Genomic DNA, 15,632 nt, shown 5'->3' with positions numbered 1-15,632 from the left:
GGCAAGATACATATTCTATCAGTGGCAAATACAACGGTAAAATACCATAGCCTCACGAAGATCATAATATTACTAAGATATCACATTCAAAGTTGTAATGGTAATATATTGTTTCCGTCTCCCTACGACCCCATTTCTTTCGCTGACCAATTTGCACTTTTAGTGTCTATTGACATATGAGGTTGCACATATTTCACCTCATATTTCGAAACTATTTATAATTCTTCAATGTTTTCGCATTTTATTTTGTAAAAGTCTTTCCTTGGTTTGTGTGTTACCCTTTGCACCTTGTTGTCTAATTTTCTGTACATTTTTCTGCTCTCTTTTGTATCAGCCGATTTCCACGAGCTTCTCTCTTTCCTTGCACAACCTGCATCTATTGTTTTATATTTTGGATATTTGTTTTCGAAATTCTCACCAAAAACATTCCCCACTGCCTCGTGTTACAAATTTAAATATTCTACATTATGTTCCAACTTTTTTTCTGTCTATATTGTTCAGTTTAACATCAATTTTTGCCAGCTCAAAGTTATTATCAGAGAAAATGGCAACCCAGAGAAGGGAATTCGCGTTCTTTGAACTATTCCGGTTCCTTCTCAGAATCATAAAATAGTCTACCTGATACATTTTACTGTTATGTATATGAAATGCATAGTGGTGATGACATGCGCACAATAATTAAAATTGATTTCGCCAGATGCCATAAGCTATATATTGTATTTTTGCTTTCCAAAATTGGCATTGTTAATAAAAGAAAATCAACAAAATCAACAGATGCATAACAGCAATATTATGTAATAGTTTCGGAAATGTAAGACAGTCTTCACAGAATCTTGTTGACTTATTAATGATTATAAATTTACCATTACAACTTCGAATGTGACATCTTAGTAATATTATGATCTTCTTGAGGCTATGGTATTTTACCGTTGTATTTGCCACTGATAGAATATGTATCTTGCTGGCAGTTTAAACAAGTAAGAAGGGTGAAATAATATTATTATTTATACTTTGCTAAATTGTTTTCGGTCTCACAAAGCGCACCGAATAAATATATATTTTTATCTTCCCACCATATTAAGCATGGGGTACTTTATGATAATATTATCCCATGCAGATTGTTGTGGTTCCCTTCGTCTTAGAACTTCGATTAAGCATTCTGAGAAATACATTTTCGTTTTTTCATCAAATACAATATATTGACCTTCATACAATATTAACGCTGACTTAACTTGTTTGTCTTTACAAATATTTTGGAGTAAAAGTATAACCATATTTGATACGACTGTTAGTCAATTAGTAAAATTAATTGTTAATCAGAATATAAAACGTATATAAAACAGAAAACTCTAGTAATGTTAAAATAAACTGTACAGGTTTTATAATTTTGTATAATAAAAGCATAGTAGTGATTAAATGCGAAATAATTAAATTACAAAATGTATGTATTGTATAAAAATTATAAATCGAACATTACCATATTCACAAAATGAAGCCAATCCACTTTCTTGATACGAAGTATATTATAAACTAATCAAAGCTTACGAATGGTGCGGTATTATTGCTATGTGCGGTATTATTCTGATCATATTTATGTTCTCTAATGTTGTAATCAAGAACAAGCTTACAAACAAATTTTCTCTCGATCTACTGTATTTATAAAATTTAAAAAAGTATTTTTCTTTTATTGTCAATAATCAATTAACTACATTGTTCTTATCTTTTACTTCAAAGTAACTTCTTCATATTGTTTTAAAACAAGCTTGGGTACAAGATTCTAACGCTGACTTATTTATACTAAGCGAAAATAATATTTATAAGTATGAGTATTTTGTTTAATACTATGGGAACTAAACTTGCTTATATATATTCTACAGTATAAAACGTATTACTGATTGACACCTACTAGTAATCATGTAAACTACTCTCAAAATAAATGCAATACTGATAATGTATATTTTAGTTCATAAATTTAATATTCTATACTTATGTACTAATAAAATTATGTTGAATATGTACGACAGTTTACATTACACTATCTAACAAGCTATGGAATGAGACTATAATGCAATAATATCAATAATAATTCCATATCAAAAACACTAGCAAGAAAATTTGACAAGAGTGGACTAGAATTTATCTACCAAAATGACGTTACACTGCTGAACTATGTGCAGATTCTTGCACTAAATAATATAAGTGTGTATGTGCGGTTTATTGTATAGCTTCAAAATCATTTAAAACAGAGAACTTTGAACTTTTACAAATCTTGGTTTTAATACACGAGGAATATGTTCTTACTTGTTTATCTGAAGGGGAATCGGAAATTCAATTCTAAGAGTAGCGTTTCTGACCTGAGATTGGGAGTGTTTGTCAATATATATTTTTGAGATCACTGATTTTATAATGAGTATCAGGCAGTCTCATGAGTATAACTTCTAATTTTGTCACGTCGCGTGCGCAACCTGCGACGTAATACTGCAACAATGTTTAGAACGTACTTTAGCCAGGTATCTTCATGTAATCTCCTGTTTTCTAGGTAGCTAAAATCTATGCCACTTTAGAAGAAATAATTGCCTTATAAACCATTACTAAACAAAGAATTATCTATATTACTGTCTAACTTCACAGACGTCCTAGAATTCGCATCGAATGTTTACTTATAACATTTGCAAGTACTGTAAAAGTTTTTTTCTGTCAAAATTGCTCTAAGATAATAAGGGATTCTCTAGTGATGCTTCAATCATTGATTTTTACTGGGTGTATATAATAATTTTCTATATTAAAATGATAGGATCTACTACTATCTGTCTTTATTTTTAGAAGCCTTTTGTTGGACATAGAGCAGAGATATATCTTTTAAATATTACGGCTCTTTGAGTATTGTGAACTTCCCCGAAAATGTACTAATTGTTTGCAATTAAGAATATTCTGTTTCAGATTTAGTTGTTGAGATCGAGGACAACGATCAAGGTTTGTAGGTGCAGACAGGTCACCTTCCGAGATAAAGACTCAATGTATATCAAGTTGAGAGGATAGGCGGGAAGAAGACAGGGCACCTTCTAGTCTTTAGGAGGGGAAACTCTAATAAATGGCGGATCAATCACAAGTGGTAAACGGCATGCAGATGTGGAAAGGAAAGGACTACTATCACGTTATATTTTTCCCCGGAGGGAGAATAAATAAATATGGTGGTTCTTCCTAAAGTGAAACATCCCGGAGTTAAAATAACTTTCATTTCGGCATGGTTATCTACGACGTAAGGATAAACTTGAAAACTTAAAAATGGAAATGTTGAAAGATAGTATGGACATAGTGATCTTAAGTGGAGTGAGATTACCTTATCATTTTCTGCAGGTAACAGAATCTGGTAGTGATGAACACGTGATTTAAGAAATGAAATAAGAAGAAGCTGTACACGTAGAAAAGTCCAGGAAATAAGAAAAGATACCAAATAGATTACATTCTTGTAAAGTAACGTTTCAAGAATAGTGTACGAGAATTGAAGACAGTACCTGGAACGGACATCAATTCGGACTACAATCTGTAGTGTGGAAATGCAAACCTGGTTAAACACAATCAAAAAATGGCAATAGAAACGAAAATGCAACTTAGAGCAACCATGTGAAAGAAGAGATTGAAGAAAAACTGTGTGCAATGGGCTATAATGACTTCAATGTAGAAAATAATCGGGAAAAAGTTGAACTGATTCCCCACAATAACACTTGCTAAACAAGAAGAGCGCCGAGAAAACCATGGATATTTGAAGAAAATGCCGGAACGCAGAACACCAAAATACACGGACACCAATGAATAATCAAGTTGAATTATGAATTTAAAGGAGAGACAGACAAAACGTAAGCAAAGTACATGGAACATATATGTGAAGAAGTAATAGAACTTCAACTTTGCGGCAGATTTGATCTCGTGTGTAATCACGCACAAGAATTAGCAGGGAAAGCTTACAAAGGTATACAAACAATTGGGATCGAAAATCAACAAGGTCGTGTGGTCACTGACCATCAAGAAATCCTTAGCATTTGGGATTAAATAAATTAAAGATCCGTATGATGAGAAGAATCGCCCTAAAGATATTGGGATAGAAGTAGATGAAAAGTTGGATGATGAAGGAAAAGTTCAAGTATATTGAGAAGCATAATGAAAAAGATAGAAAGAGATTGTGATTCCGATCACAGATGGAAACGTTGTTGAACATTGTTGCTATAGTTTATATCACTGTCACCTACGAACTTTCGTTTCAGATTTTGACTTTTCGAATCTTGTAGTGATTCAACGTGATTTGCTTAGTTAGCATCTAATATTGTTTGGCAGTGAAATCCTTCCGAAATTTTGTCGTGAAGATGAAAAATTAACTAATTTATTAGTGGTTTGTATAAAGTACCGGAAGCAGTGTGAGTGAGTGATTAATATTCACTAATACTAAATTTTATTTTTTGTATCTTTCGGATAACAATACGGTGAGTATTGGTCGCCCACTTGGAAATGGCTCTGATTCCGATTAGATTTAAAGTGCATGTAATTTGTATTGATAGATATTGTAATATAGTCCGAAAAATTTTTTGAAGTAAAACGTAACCTCAAAATGTTATCAAAATTATTGGATCTTTAATGAGTTGATGTACAAAAGCTAATTTTTTACAACAGTACAGTGTCAACATAAATATTCGTAATCGATAGTTCAATTTTACGGACATTAACTTAACAGTAAAACTATCTGAATTGAAACAACCAAGATGTGAATCTGGTTATATGTGCCTCCAATTTTCTCGTTTTAGCTCTGGTCCTGAAATCTTTGTGTCGCCACATGAACTTGACCCAGGGGAGGCGTGGACTGCCACACTTAGCCAGCGAACGTGCAAGAGGTACAGGAATGACGAAAAGCAGGAGCCACCCACTTGTCAACTGAGATCAGATGATCAGCGGAGTAGACGTAGGTCAGCTCAGCAGTGTTTCCATACGTAACGCAGAAGAGCCAAGCGGAAGTTTTGTAAGGAGTTGTCCAAGGCCCAACAAGCGGATCCGGGGACTAGTTGACAATCTTCCACTGTAATTCAGAATCATGGTGCTGATATGTGAGGTGCGCAATATCAAGACGTTCCAGCTGGTATATCAATTTTAATTCCCCCATACATGATATTTATCCGCAGGAAGAAAATACAGGTAAAGTTAACCTTCATGAAAACATCTTATCTAATGATTTAATACCATGTGTGGAGAATGTGATTGAGAAACATAAGGACATTCTTGATGAAAAATTAGGGACTGTGAAAGACTTTGCTTTTGAAATTAAAATGAATGATCCTAGTACTAGTGTAGCGCAACCTTATTCTATATCGCGTCATAAATTGCGAGTTAGATGAATACTTGGATGAATTAATAAAGAAAAATATAATTGAGGAAGTTTCAAGTTCTGCCTATATATCTCCATGTTTTCTTGTAAATAATCGAGATGGAACCAAGCGGCTCGTAGTAAATTATTTTGCTATTAATTCTAAAGTGATTGTAACGGGTGTTTTAGCCGCTAATGCTGAAGCAACTATTGATAATATAGGTAAAAATAGAATTTACAGTGTATTGGATGCTAAGGGGTGCTTTCATTTATTTATGTTAGATGAAAACATTAGCCAATATACTACCTTTTCTACACCAACTAGGTTATCAAGACATCTGAAAATGCCTATGGGGTTAATAGCACCGAATATTCTTTCTAGTATCATTAATAAAATCTTTAGGGATCTCTTAGGAAATTTTTTAGGCATATTTTGTGACGATATTATTATTCATACAGATGCTATTAAAAGCATAAAGAAATATTAGAGTTATTTGTGCAGACACTTCGACAATGGGGTATAACAATTTCTAAAAGGAAAACTAAACTAGGTAAAAATAAAATACAATTTTTAGGCTATGTATTTTCAGGTGGATATATTATGATTGATGAGGACCGAGTTCAGTTAATTAAAAAACCAACCTAAACCTAAAAATCGACAAGCGTTGAGTAAAATACTTGGCTTCTTTTCCTATCATTTAAATTTGATAAGGATTATGGTGAATTATTGGGTCTTTACATCTTTTATAGTCAAAAAAAGTACCTTTTCTTTGGGGAAAAGAAAAAATGAGATATTAAAGCAAATAAAGGCGGCAATTATTAACCATAATGTATTGAAAATTCTCTAGTCGTATTGAAATACATATCAATAGCAGCAGACGAGCTTACAGCTCTCTATTAAGTCAGTATGATGAGAAAGGGCGTTGGAGGTAGATCACAAAATGAAACCACTTCTTCATGTATCGAACTACTTTCTCTTTCAGTTCAACTGTTTTGTTCACAAGTATCAGGAGGATTCGAAAAAAAAATCATTTATTTTCTTCTTCACGGGCTTTTATTTTTTCCTAAAGTGCTTTCTCACTCTTGAATTTGCTTCTTTACAAATTTCGTATTAATATTTATCATTTTACCGATTCGTCCTTTAAGTCTCTGAGAGATCAGAAAATCTTTAATTCTTCCATAGTCATCACATTGATAGTGTTAGCGTGGGCAATTTCAAAATAATCTTCCAGAGCCATCTTCCAATCATTTTCTTTCTGCTTCAAACTGCGTAAGTGCTAAGTATTGTTTTCTTGCTGCTTTCTCAGCTTTTTGCACTTCTTGAACACATTTTCAATTTTATCATCCACACGATTGTTTAATCTTGTATTAATGTTAGCCTTTTCCGAAATCTGAATCACATGACTAGCCCGACAGTGATCTGACAAGGAACATCATCTCAGTGATACAAGCCGAAATTGATGAAATTTGGAAGAGAGATACTACACAGGAAATAAACGAATACATGTTTTTTTTTATTTTCTGCCGAAAAACGGTTTGATGAGGCAAAAGCCCAAACCCAAAATTTTGTTACTGAACTCCCGAAGGGCAAGAACAAGTGGACCGAAGCAAATGTAATTGTACACACATACACTAGACATAAAATAAGGGAATACGTGTTTCGTGTTTTCCGGGAAAAATCAGTCGGGTGGGGCACAGACCCATCCTAACGTATAAACAGGAAATCTAAAAAGGGATAGTAAGTGTAATGCAAAAGTACCTGAAGCACATGCAGAACTGTAACCAAACTCCGTGTAGGAACAATACACACAAAAACGCGAACACATGCTTTTTATTTGCTGCGGAAAAACGGTTCGAGAGGGCAAAATCCCTCAACCAAAATTGTGAAAGTGGGCCCCCGAAGGGCAAGAACAAGTGGACTGAAGCAATCGAAATTGTACACTCCGCATCAAAAAAATTGCGACAGATAACGCCGTGCAGCTAGGCCACCCAATAAACCTCTTATTATCTCATAATCGTGTCTGGTAAAGAGACTCCCCCCTCTCCTCCTTTCTTGTCTCCCATACTAAAATTAGCTAACAAAATTAACACAATTCTAATTTAAACTACACATGTGTTAGTATCGATAAAATGAAATAACAAAGCCGAGACGAAACAAGATTCATAAGTTAGTTTAGGGAGAAACTGAAACACAAACAATCTAAAATTCACACCAATGAATGTCTATTACACAGATGTTCAGAAGAGAGGCACACACACACAGAGAGAGAGAGAGAGAGAAGGCGAGAGAAGAAGGAAAAGCAAAGGGAGAACAGATAAAAATGTGGAATTTTGAAATTAGTAAAAAAAGAACCTAACATTATAAAGTTCCGTACCAAAATACCAACAGCATTATAGGAATAACGTTTGTTTTTATATATTTTTCAGGACTATTCGAATATATAGAGGATGCTCGAAACATTTATTAAGTCACTTTCAAAAAGGATAGCATACTCAATTTCCAGTAGAACTGTAGATCTCACAGACACATCTAAGATAATGTCAAAAGTGTATCATATGCTTTGTTCTCAGGTGATTCGGTTGTAAATTCGGTAGTGTTAATTGAACGTACTGATGCAAACTCCATTCTAATAAACCCAGTAGGTAGCGTAGGTCATATATTCCATTCCAGACTACTAATGCAAAGTGAACAAAAAAAGAAAAAAGATGAGAAAAAGGAAGAAAGAAAGAAAGAAGAATAAAATTGAAAGAGTGCTATTTTACTGGTAAATTTTATTAGAAATAATTTATATTAAAAGCCAAAATCGTATCATAATGAAAAGGTACAAAAATATTCAAATGCAAAATTTGATGTTCCTTATAGGTGTAGCAGACGTTGCATGTTTCAAATTTCAACGTGAATAAATCACATTGAATTATAAGATGGAAACAAATTTGTGTCGATCTAGTATAAATACTTTTTTTTTTCAAATAACCAAAGAGGTTGCCATTTTCCAGTCTTTTCCGAAGATTGAATTCTACCGAACATCCAGGATCACTTTCATCTCTTGCGAATACATCGTTGTAATTTGCACAGAGAGAATGAGCTTGCTAGAGCTCAAACGGATCATAGTGTTAGTCGAATGATGTTGGTTAGCATATGGGCCACCACTGGGTTGAGGATTCAAACCTGTAGTGACCCGGTAATTCGACTGAGATTCGGTAACCCAGATAATGAAAAGATATTTTGCTTATTCCCTTGCGTTTAAACACTATTTCTTTCAGAAATGACCAGGACTGGAGATGTTATGTCCAAAGCACGAAAATCTCCACGCTGAAGTTGCCACTTAATTACATTCTCCAGACCAGGTGTATCGCACAATGAAGTGCGTGTGTACGTGAGAGAGAGGGGGGAGAAGTGAAAGATGCAACGATAGGCTAGGGAAACGTCAAGAAAGAGAGAGAGAGAGAGAGAGAAAGACAAATATATATATATATGAGACATACTTATCATTACAGTGTATGATGAAGAACGCACACAATGTTTATTCGAATTCTCGCCAGTGATGCTTTGTAAGTTCTTCAACAAAAGAGAAATCTCTATTTGCAGCCATTATTTTATACGAAAAATTTATACTACCTGGTGGGGAATCGAACCCATGTTTTCTGCTTGAAAATCTGGCACTTTACCACTACACCACCGATTTGTTTGTCCAAACCTTCTTTAACAAATGCTGTAATATTTCTTTCCGAGAACTATAACACGAAAAGTATTTACTGCATATCAATGAAATGTTTCGAATATCCTGGTAAATTCCTTGCCCTTTCCAAACCAACATTCGTAAGTTGTCTCTATCATGGAAAAGGTGTTTGCTTCCACATTTTTAAGCATTGCACGTATAATGTGAGAAATCGATTCTTCATTGTCACTTTGTAAAAAATGCAAGTTTGGCGTAAACAGGATTCGAACCTATGCTGGACAGCTGTATTAGTCGTAACTCAATTACGTTTCCGCTACACTACCATGCCATCTGAAGGTAAACGCCAAATATTACTTACTTTAGCCATAATTATTAAAACGTTCAAGCTTCTTCTTGCAAGGTTATTTGCACCTAAGTGCACAACGAAATCCCTTTATTTGACGACCTAGAGAGAAATTAGTGCCTAATAATAAAGGAAGCCACATTCAATCGAGAAAACTACAGAAATAAAAACATATTATGCAGTAATTTCGCCTTGCAAATTCAAAAGTACGCCAATAATAATAATAATAATAATAATAATAATAATAATAATAATAATAATAATAATAATAATAATAATAATAATAACCTATATTTTAAAATTGAAAGGGACTGTGACTTATAGTCTCTTGAACCACCCCACCGATCTCGATCAAATATTCAACATTGATAATGTTCGTACCTGGGAGTATTTTTATCTATTCGTTTTGATAGTGTTATTTAGGGCAGAGGGAGAATGGAAAAATATATAAAAAAAATAAAGAAACCTTAATAAGTCTTGGATCAAATGACCTAACTGGATGCAGTTTTCAACATAGATTACGTTTGTGCAGTGGAATGCTTTTAATCATTTCGCGCTGATGGTGGAATGTAGGGCAGGATATGACGGGGAGACATACAAAAGTCAATGTAAATAAAATAAAAGTGACAAGTTTTGAACCACCGGATAGAACAACATGGATGAAGTTCAAGCCTGGAGTGGATTTCATCATATGACTTTGACGGTAAAACTTAGGAGAGTGGAGGGAAGAAGAAAGATATATAAAAATAAATAAAACGTAATAAGTCTTGAACCACGAGACCTATCTATATCAAATTTTTAACATAGATGACGTTCGGGCTTGATATGGTTTTTATTATTTCACTTTGATGCTAGAAATTAGAGAAGGGGAATGCGAAAGGGATATATATATATATATATATATATATATATATATATATATATATATATATATATATATATATATATATATATATATATATATATATATATATATATATATATATATATATATAAATGTAATGAGTCTTGAACTATCGTATCAATCTCGATAAAATTATCAACCTAGATGAAGTACGAACACGAGATGGTTTTCCCCATACCATTTTGATGGTGTAGTTAATTGAAGGGGCAAGGATAGCAACATTTAAAAGAGAACGAAAGATTACTAATATTAGTATCGAAACTATAATTTTTTGAGTCGCTGAGATGAACATTGACACATCTGATGCCGTTTAAATCCAAATTCAGCAACATGCAGGAGGAAGAGACATATAAAGATGATCAAAATAACCAATATTATTGTGAAATTCATAGTTTTCCGGTGGCTGAGATGAACAATGTCACTAAAGATACCGTGTTCCGAAACATGGGAAGGAGAGAAGATATATAAAACTCATCGAAAATGACCGATATCAAAGAGCGCTTTAGTAATAGTAAAAAGTGACTGAATAACGGAGCATATTATTATTTTTTCTCAATTTAGCCCAGCAAAGCGTAAAATTGATGCAAGTAATAATAATAATAATAATAATAATAATAATTATTATTATTATTATTATTATTATTATATTATTATTATTATTATAAGTGGCGTACTTTTGAACTTGCAGAAGAAAATTAATTAATAATATGTTTTTATTTCTGTAATGTTAACTGGATTTTATGTTGTTCTTTTATTAGTGGGCACTAATTTCTCTCTAGGTCGTCGAATAAATTAATTTACTTGTGCACTTAGGTGCGAATAAACTAAGAGGAAGAAGCTTGATCGTTTTAATAATCATGGCTAAAGTAAGTAATATTTGACATCTAGTATAAGGTGGCATGATAATGTAGCGGTAACGTAATGACCTTACAATTAGCAAAGCTATCCAGCGTAGACTCAAATCCTGTTCTTGCCAAACTTGCATTTTTTTCAACGTGATAGTAAATAATCGATTTCTCATATTATAAGTTCAGTGCTTAAGAATGTGGAAGCAAACACCCTTATCATGATAGAAACAATTTACGAATGTTGGTTTGGAAAGGGCAAGGGATTTACCAGGATATTCGAAACACGTCATTGATCTGCAGTAAACACTTTTCGTATTATTGTTCACGGAAAGAAATATTACAGCATTTGTTGAACAAGGTTTGAGTAAAGCGATCGGTGCTGCAGTGGTAAAATACCAGACTTTCAAGCGGAAAACATGGGTTCGATTCCCACCAGGTAGTATAAATTTTCGCGTAAAATAATGGCTGCAAACAGAGATTTCTCTTCTGTTGGAGAACTTACAAACATCACTGGCGACAATTCGAATAAACAGTGTATGTGTTCTTCATTATACACTGTATTGATAAGTATGTTTCATATATATATTCGTTTTTCTCTCTCTCTATCTTGACGTTTAGATATCCTATCGTTGCATCTTTCACTTCTCCCCCTCTCTCTCACGTACACACGCATGCGTGTTCCAAAGTTGAAACGGAGAAAGAGACCGACACACCTGGTCTGGAGAATGTAATTAACTGGCAACTTCAGCGTGGAGATTTTCGTGCTTTGGAAATAATATCTCATGTCCTGGTCATTTCTGGAGGAAATAGTGTTTAAACGCAAGGGAATAAGCAAAATATCCATTTATCATCTGGATTACCGAGTCCCAGTTGAATTACCGGGTCACTACGGGTTTGAATCCTCAACCCAGAGGTGGCCCATAAGCTAACCAACATCATCCGACTGACACTATGATCCATTTGAGCTCTAGCGTGTTCATTCTCTCTGTGCAAATTACAACGATATATTCGCAAGAGATGAAAGTGATCCTGGATTTTCGGTACAGATAAATCTTCGGAAAAGACTAGAAAATGACAATCTCTTTGGTTATTTTTTTTTAAAATATTTTTACTAGTTCGACACAAATTTGTTTCCATCTTATAATTCAATGTGATTTATTCACGTTGAAATTTGAAACATGCAGCGTCTGCTACACCTATAAGGAACATCAAATTTTCCATTAGAACATTTGTACCTTTTCATTATGATACGGTTTGGGCTATTAATATAAGATATTTCTAATAAAAAGTTACCAGTAAAATAGCACTCATTCAATTTTATCCTTCTTTCTTTCTTTCTTCCTTTTTCTCCTCTTTTTTCTTTTTGGTTCACTTTGCATTAGTAGTCTGGAATGGAATATATGACCTACGCTACCTACTGGGTTTATTAGAATGTAGTTTCAATCAGTACGTCCAATTAACACTACCGAATTTACAACCGAACCACGTGAGAACAAAGCATGTGTTAAACTTTTGACATTACCTTAGATGTGTCTGGGAGATCTACAGTTCTTTTGGAAATTGAGTATGCTATCCTTTTTAAAGTTACTTTATAAATGTTTCAACCGTCCTCTATATTTCGAATAGTCCTGAAAAATATATAAAAACAAACGTTATTTCTATATTACTGTTGAATTTCTGGTAACGGAACTTGTTGGGTTCTTTTCTCACTAAGTTCAAAATTCTATATTTTTATTTGTTCTCCCTTTGCTTTTTCTTCTTCTCTCGCCTTCTCTCTCTCTCTCTCTCTGTCTCTGCCTCGTTTCTGAACCTCTGTGTAATACACATCCATTGGTTTCAATTTTTTATTATGTGTGTTTCAGTTTCTCCCTTAATCAAGTTATGAATCTTGTTTGTTCTCGGTTTGGTTATTTCATTATATCGATACTAATACATGTGTAGTTTGAAATTAGAATTGCGTTCATCTTGTGAACTAATTTTAGTATGGGAGAAAGAAAGGAGGAGAGGGAGGGAGTTTCTCTATCAGATACGATTATGGGATAAGAAGGTGTATATTGGGTGGCCTAGCTGCACGGCGTTATCTGTCGCAATTTTTTGATGCGGAGTGTACACCCATACACTAGACATAAAATAAAGGAATACGCGTTTCGTGTTTTCCGGGAAAAATCAGTCGGGTGGGGCACAGACCCCTCCAAACGTATAAACACGAATAGGGATAGTAAGTGTAATGCAAAAGTACCTCAAGCACATGCAGAATTGCAACCAAACTCTGGTTAGGGCCAATGCACACATAACACAAAAACATAAGCGAATACGAGTGGTTATTTTGTACAGAAAAATTGTTTGGTAGCTGAAACGGGCCGCGAAATAATTTGGCAGTCAGCATCAGAAACGAGATTATTGGAGAAAGTAAGCGAATGAAGTACATATGGACATTTGAGGTGCCAAAAACTAAGAATGTAGGATACACACGTATGTCCAGCATGTTGATTAATGAACTCTATGAGAAATGTAGTGGCCATAAGATTTTGGCATTCGTGAACCTACGTTAACTGGAGCTGTTGTATGGCCCACAATGACAGTCGAGTTGAACTTCTAGCGATTAGTAAGATGACCTGTTTCCCCAGTTTCCCTATATCCATACATATAATATGTATGTTTTTTGGACGTATCTACCGAGATACCATAATCTTTCAAGGCAAGTATTCTCTGTTACACGTAAAATGTGGTTTCTGGTATGTAATCTACTAGTCAGGAGTAGTTGCCATGAGGTGGGCTTTGATGTTGAGAGAAGGTGGATATGTTGAAGGTAAACAAATTATGAAGCATGAAGTGTAGATCTAAATTTATTTCTGTGTCCCCACAATCTTTCCCCACAGTCTGTACATTTGGTATGTATAGTAACGTGTGTTTCAAATACCTTGCATGTTGTCCATGCATAGAAGTGTACGTCTAGTAGTACTGACAAGTAGTGTGTTCACTGAATAAAGGTTTCACAGTAATGATAGTCCACAAAATATGTTGCAAACACAGTGATCGCTTACACCGTCCACAACGAATCATAAAAACTTGTCCACAGATATCACACGTGGGTACGCTATTCGTGTCGAAAGAGTACTCTGCAGGTGCCTGAGAATTTGCTGGTCGTTCTGTTGTGGCTGGTGTTCACATGCCAAGAGTATTTAATCACGTCTCGATATCGTGACGAGGAGAGTTGATTATGTGTCAATAATTGCAATTTTATTATATTGTCGCTTATATGCAAGTTTATGTCGGACCGTTGCAAGATCACTGCGTCAGAAAAGCGTCGCACAAAGGTCTTCCACAGCCGAAAAAATAGTGGTTATGGTTACAGGTTAGGCCCTGTGGTATTGTGCTTAACGTTGTATACTTTTCACTCGGTTCTATTTCGCGTAATGTGTTTCCACAATGGCCACGCCATGCATCTAATAGGAGAACAGTATTTTGTTGCGTTGTTGGAAAATACACTTCAGTGAACCATGTTCGAACATGCTCTTTTGTAAGTTTACCGGACGTCGAGGCAGCTAGGTAAGTGTTGCGTGGGCGAAGCATAGTGTCCTTCACCTTGGACCGAACTCACCTTTAGACTCCTACAACACAACAAATAATGGTGATAGCAAGATCCTATCCGCAGATATTATTGGCTGGATTGTATAGCTATGTGTTGTCGCACTCACAGCTTGAACAAGTGTTTCGACTTTTTTCATGCCCTGCCGTGCCAAAATACGACTGGCATGCATTTCTAGTTGGAATCCGCTTTGGTCCGAATTATAAACGTTATTTGGGCCGTATTCAATAATTAGTTGTTTCACATTGTTCACAAAGTCACTTACAATATTCGCGGAATCCTAGTCATCTACTGCATGTGCAGCAGATATAAATTTTGACACTTTACGCTACACAATGCTGTGTCTTCTTTTAAAGTGCCACAGCCAGGTATGCGATGCTGAAAATGAAGGTAGACCTAATCGGTTACTAGCCTGTAACGCCCACCTCCGGAGGTCCACATCGTGTATAGGAAAGTGAGCGTTTAGAGCATTTTTAAACGTACGTAGAACAAACTGACACTTCAACTAGTTTGTCCTTCCGTGTCCCTCCAACAGCAACTTGCTTTTCCCATCGCACGAGCTGTTCCCTAGATGTAACCTTTCTGTATTTCGATCCGACAGATCCCACGGAAAGAGGCCACTTCTCACTACTTTTCCAGTACGTGACGGCATTCCGTTTATACTCAAGGGTGACATCACCAACAGATGCGGTGTTGGGTACAGCACATTCTTCCGCGTCATCCGCGTCATTCACCCGCGTCGGTAGTACATTTGCCTCATGCCTCTCCTCCGTTGTTATTGGAGTCTCCGGTAGATTTATTACATCGAAAGCAAGATGCAACAACGCTATAATGTTTGCAGCATTTACTGCAACCATACCGTCGTCTTGATAGGCTCCTTCTTCTCTCTCTCTCTATCTGTATACCTGTGTGTGTGCG

This window comes from Thermobia domestica, chromosome 4, assembly GCF_964235325.1.
Source record: "Thermobia domestica chromosome 4, izTheDome1.hap1.1, whole genome shotgun sequence".
Lineage (NCBI taxonomy): Eukaryota > Metazoa > Arthropoda > Insecta > Zygentoma > Lepismatidae > Thermobia > Thermobia domestica.
This window is presented reverse-complemented; position numbering follows the sequence as displayed.